Source organism: Balaenoptera musculus, chromosome 6, assembly GCF_009873245.2.
Source record: "Balaenoptera musculus isolate JJ_BM4_2016_0621 chromosome 6, mBalMus1.pri.v3, whole genome shotgun sequence".
Lineage (NCBI taxonomy): Eukaryota > Metazoa > Chordata > Mammalia > Artiodactyla > Balaenopteridae > Balaenoptera > Balaenoptera musculus.
Window position 1 is genome coordinate 26,840,960 of NC_045790.1, and position 6,000 is coordinate 26,846,959.

Below are 6,000 nucleotides of genomic sequence, written 5' to 3' on the forward strand. Positions count from 1 at the left end.
GCCACCCACCTGAGGGGAACCATCTCATGGCAGTGGGGTGGGCCTAGGATTCTGCATTTCTGTCAGGCACTTCCAGGCACCACTGATCCCACTAGTTCAGTGCACAGAGCCGGGAGGCAGGGCAGGGCTGCCACCCCATTTCCAGAAGGACAGAGGAAGGAGGCCAGGCCTGTGAGGAGGTTCTGTGTCATCACCCCCATTTTAAAGACTGGGGTGGGGAGGCACTGGCCAAGGTCATGCAGACATGCCTGGGTCAAGCATGGTAATGGACTAGGTAGCATGAGATGGGCACCCAGGCAGGCATATGCACCACCTCACTTGATCCTCTAGTGAGACGTGACATGCCCAAGGTCACACAGTAAGGCCCTCAACCCCAAAACAAAGTGAGTTCCCCCCATGAGGTTGTCGCTGAGTTATGCTCATCATGTTCTGGACTGTCATGTAGCTATCGACAGAGCTAGTGAGAGGCAGGTCAGCTGGCTTGGAGGTGCCCACCCAGTACTGTGGAGAGAGAACAGTGAGATGCAGCTTCCTCTGTGGAGCCCTGATCCACCCATCCGTCCTGCCTGTCTGTGCATTGGTCTCTCCCCAGTCCCCGAGGGGCTGACTCCACTTGCCGTCTATGGGTGTCTATGCCCAGCAAAGTCCTTGTCCCCAGGAGCAGGGCAAAGGTGGCAGGAACAGTGGTCATCCCTACTATTGGTTCTTCCCTTCTCTCTTAGTCACAGGCTCCTGATTTTTAGCTCAGCAAATGGCTTCCCAGAATAGGGGTCTCTCCTGCATTTCTTAGCCTCTCCTGCATCGAAGTGTGGCCGTGTGGCTACATTCTGGCAATGGAAGGGTTGTGCAACATTAGGGAAGAGACCTTAAACAGAGGACGTATGCCATTCTTTATTACTTCTGCCTTCTCATTGGCTGGAATGTGGCTGTAATGGCTGGAGCTCCAGCAGCTATATTGGAACATGAGACTTTGGGCATGGGAGTCTCACACAGCAGAACCAAAGACAGAAGGAGCCTGTGTCCCCAGTGCTTGGATCACAGGCCTTCCCTAGGCTGCCCACCTCAATACTTCTTAAATGTGAAAAAAAAAAAAACCACTGTCTTGTTTTAGGGTACTGTAATTTTGTTTTTTTCCTGATACATCTGATCTCAGTCCTAGTTTTTATATGTTATATTTTTCATTGATAAATAGGTTTTTTTTTCTTTAAACACAGGACATATAACAGATTAAAACACTCATCCCTCCCCACGATCCTATTTTGAAAAAGTAAATCAGATTATATCACTGACCAGCTTAAGTCCCTCTGAAGTCTTCTGATGAAAATCCTCACTCCTGGAACCTGTACAACTGAAACCCCTACATCCTCCCCTCTCCTCACCCTCCCCATTGCCCTTCTGTTTGTTCCTTGGACTCATCTCTACTTCAGGGCTTTTGCACTCCCCATATTCCCTACCTGAAGATCCTACCCCCAGGTCTCCATGTGGCCTGCTTCTTCATAACCTCTGATTGTAGACCACCTGTCTGCAGTAGCCCCTGGCCTCCCTTACCCCGTGCACTGGGTCAGCTCCTGAAAGCACCATGCTTGCTGTTTGTGTGTTGACTGCCCCCTCCCTCGCAACCACAGACGCAAAACCCCGGGTACTGCTGACCCTCAGTCCACACCTGGTGGCTGCCCGGGGCATGCCCTGGCCATGTGGGCTTTGTCCAGTCTCCAGGAGTTCCTCAGCCTAGCCGGCTCGGCCAAGCCCATGCTTTGCAAACCACTAATGATGGAGCGCCATGTTCTTGGCTCTGACATTGACCGCTGACTCAGACCACGAAACCACTGGGCCACAGGTGAACATGGGAGTGAGGACAGGTGTCTGGAGCTCTGCTGGGGTAGGTGGCTTGTGGTTTGGCAAAGAGGTGTCTGCTGGCAGGTCAGGTCTAGTCTAAGTACCCCCCTCCCTTTCCCGAAGGTTGATTGCTAGTCTTGGCCTGTCCAGGGAGCCAGCTGGGCAGAAGGCCCAAACTCAGGCCATGAGGAGGTCCTGTGGACAGGCGATGGCTCCTCCATAGTAAACTGGGTCTGAAAGCTCCACACAGGTGTTCAGAGAAAAGTTGCTGAGGGGCTGGTGGGGCCCGCACATACCCAGCCTGAAGCCCCCCGCCTTCCTGCCTTTCCTGGCCCAGGGTCAGTCTCCTCATTATCCAAGTCTGGGGACTGCCTCCTCCAGGAAACCTCCAGATGCCCCTGAGGACATGCTTTCTGCATCCCCAGGTTTTTCCCACCACATTTCACGACCCCCAGCCCCACTGAGGCTCTGGAGGCTCAGGCTGGGGGCTGTCTCCTTTAGCACCCGCAGCTTCCCACAGGTTGTGGACAAGTGGAGACACTGCCACTGAGAAGCCAAGGATAGAACTAGCAGGCGTTGCTAAGGGACCCTGGTCTGGGGCTTTGGTGTGCACTATCTCACTATGAACCCATTCTGCATGTGGGGAAACTGAGGCTCTAAGAGCTGAGATTTTAACCCAGGTCCCCTGAGTCCACCCCACCTACCCCAGATGGGTGTTGGGAGCTACCGTGAGGCTGGGGTGAGTCCCGCAGGAGCACTCAGCCATCTCAGGCCCTTTCCTCTCTACCCTGGAGAAGCGTGGCCCACCTCAGATCTCAGGCTGACCCATGGCTTCACTTTCCTGAGGGAGACCCCTGCAAATGCCCTAGGAGCCACAACAGGGTGGGGGTTTGAGCACAGGCGTAGATCTCTCATGCTCTGAGGTGGGGAGGGGACAGTGGTTGGCCCCTGTGCCTGCCGGATGTCATGCAGTGCCATCCAAAGGGGTGTCCTTGTTCTGATCCTGGTTAGGCCAGCGTCAGAACTGCTGAGAGACATTACTTGCTGCTCACCCCCTGCATTTCTACCCAGGTCCCAGGGAGGCTGGTGTGGCTGCTTTGGGGACCCCACTCTGAGCCCCAAGGTGGGAATTTGAGTCAAGTGGATTTGACTGAGGGGTGCAGAGGGGAAGAGACCCCACTTCTCAGCACCTGCCATGGCACCTTTGCACAGATGCACTCACTAATTGCCCCTCAGCACAGGGCATGTGTCTTCTGCTGTGGAAAAATTGACTGCTCAGTGTAGCATGTTAGAAATGACTATACTGCAAAGGCACCATTTTTAGTTATTTTACTTGCATAAATCCGTGAAGAAAAGAGTCCTAAAGAGGGATCCTGTATAGGTTCCAGGGTCAGCCGACACAGTTTTCATGCTGGCTGGGTTCCCGATGACCAGGTGATGTCCTGTCATCGGTCATTTCTCACAGTTGATGAGCAGATTTGGTCCAACAGATAGCAAGGCTACCTTCATCCTGGTAAAGCCTATGTCATCAAAAAGCAGGAGTTCCCAGAGGACCTTGTTTGCTAAGAACAACTGTAGGGCAACGAGGTGAGGGAGCAAGATGGTTTTACTTTAACTTGCCTTTTACCCTCTGGCCGCTGCTCGCCTGCTGTAATGCCTGGGCTGTGCTTCTCGGTCTGAAAATGTTGGTCCCCACAGCCTCTTCTTTCAAGTTTCTCTTGAATCCTGTTTGGTTGGCTAACCCCTGGTTCTTTCCTTGCTTTCAGCTAAGGCTGATCAGAAGAATTTGGAAGCTGAGATATTCCATTTCAATTACACAACTGCTACCTCCCATCTAAGGGAGAGGGTGTGGAGGTTTGAGGGGTGAATTGGCCTGCCCAAGGAAAGGACCCTTGTCCCTTTAGGAGCAGGTAGGAAGCAGGTGTGTCCTCCTGGTCTGACATGGAGTGGGATGGGAGCTGGCTGACCCCAGGGCCTGGTTCTGGGGCCACAACTGCTTGGGGGCCGAACCACCAGACCACTGGGGCCTCCAGCTGCATATTCAAGGCAGGTCCAAGAGCCAGGCCCTGCATGTGACCCACTGGCCTCTCCATGGGGCCAGCTGCCTGTCCAGCCCGTGGATGTTGTCTGCACTATGCAGATGCTAAAAACTCCGGGGAGTCTCCCCAAAACGTCCATCTCCTGTTGCTGGCTCTTATGGTGTCCAGGCTGGCAGGCCTGTTGCTGGGCAGAGGCTGGGCAGAGTACAACCAGCTCTCATTAAAGACATCTCATAAGTTGATGGAAACCCATCCAGCACAAAGGGGCATTTATTGGGCTGGATGGTGTGTCTCCATCTGAATGCAGGGAGGAGAGAAGTAGCCTTTCACAGAGTGCCAGCAGGGCTGGGCTCTCCTGCTCTGAGGGTGTCAGTTTTCCAGCTCTTTCTCCAAGCTGTGCAACCTGTCCCTTTTTATGTGAGTTACTCACCCTGTCCTGGGCAGGGGACTCGCTGATCCCTCTCCTGCTAAAACTGTTAGAGAGAGAGGGAAAAAGGGGTAGAGGGAGCAAGAGAGGAGAGAGAGAGAGACTAGAGACATGAAAACACAGGTTGAGTTTCCATAGGGATGCTCTGCCTCAATGGTTCTCCATGATGGGAGTGACGTGCATTTATGTCTTACCTGACACCCTCTCAGTAAGATGGTATCAGACGGTGTTATGCCCCAGGAAGTGACTGTTGTGTTTTTGAAAATGGCTGTCATTCCCAATTTGCACAGCTTTGCTTGTGGTACTCCTTCTGCCTGTAATGTTCCTCCAAAAATGTACAATTAAGCAACAATTAAGTCTTATTTGACACCTATACATAATTAAAAAAAATGTAATGTGCTAAAGCCAATGCTAGTAATGTTCTGGAGAGGTTAAGAAGTAGCTCAGTTACTAGTAATAGAGGTCTAAAATTCAAAGACTTAACTAATACTGGATTTATTTTACTCTCACATTGAAACAAGCCTGGAGACAGGAAATCTAAGGCTGGCATGGCTCCTCCACAGTATTATTATTATTATTATTTTTTCTGCTGTAACATGCTTATTATGTGCCAAAAAAAACACTACACCATAGCTTACTCCAGACATCTGTAGGAGAGTTCAGTCTTGCCTGCATATAATACAATGAGATAGAGACTTCACACACAGTTTCACAAAACCCACAGAGCAGCTGGGATATGCAACAGGGCAATGTCAGCTCAGCAGGAGGGAGTGGGGGGGATCTTTCTTTTCTGCCTTGCATAGTGTGGAGCTTCCATCCTCAAAATAGCCTCATGGCCCAAGATGGCTGCTGGAGATCCAACCATCACAACAGAAAGCAGGCATGGGGGCAAAAAGGGCTCATTTCCAGTTATCCCCTCTTAAGGAGCTTTCCAGATGACTCACTCAGTAATTCTGCTTACATCTCATTAGCTACCCATAGATACAGGGTGGGATGGGCAAATTGCCCCCCACACTCCAGAATCAAATCAGGTCTCATTTCCTGAGGGACATGCAGTGGGTAATCTGTGGTGTCTTCTACAGGCCGGCACACATGTAAGTACAGCTGGTGGAGAGGTACATTGGCTGATTCCTTCTGGAAGGCAAACTTTTAAATACATATCAAGAGGGAGTAAAATATTCATCCCCTCCTGTGTGTCTCAAGTCTGTGATTTTATCTTTGGGAAGCAAAGGGAAAAACACAATGCACATGCATGAATATATTCATGGTCACACATTCACTAAACGACAATTCCGAAATACAGACCTCCTTGGAGATATTGCAGCTTTGGTTCCAGACCACTGCAATAAAATGAACAATTCAATGAGTGAGTCACACAAATTTTTTGGTTCCCCAGAGCAAATTAAAGCTATGTTTATACTATACTGTAGTCTATTAAGTGTGCAATAGCATTATGTCTAAAAAAACAATGTGCATACCTTAATTTTAAAATACTTTATTGCTAAAAAATGCTAACTATCATCTGATGCGGGGTTGCCACAAACCTTCAATTTGTGAAAAATGCAGTATCTACAAAGTGCAATAAAGCAAAGCACTGTAAAACAAGTTATGCCTGTAACTTAAATTTCCAGCAGGTAAAACACATGAGAATGCTGTTATATTCACTTGGTGGGATATTCTGTCATCACTGTAAATGTT

General features: G+C 50.1%; 1 long non-coding RNA gene across 1 annotated transcript; it reads right to left on the reverse strand.

The window, feature by feature from the left end:
- Window positions 1–3,148: 3,148 nt before the first annotated feature.
- LOC118897029 lies at window positions 3,149–5,770 on the reverse strand. Its single transcript, XR_005020327.1, has 2 exons — window positions 4,497–5,770; window positions 3,149–3,608 (listed from the first exon to the last, which is right to left on the reverse strand). It is a non-coding gene; the product is annotated as an uncharacterized LOC118897029 (long non-coding RNA).
- Window positions 5,771–6,000: the final 230 nt, after the last annotated feature.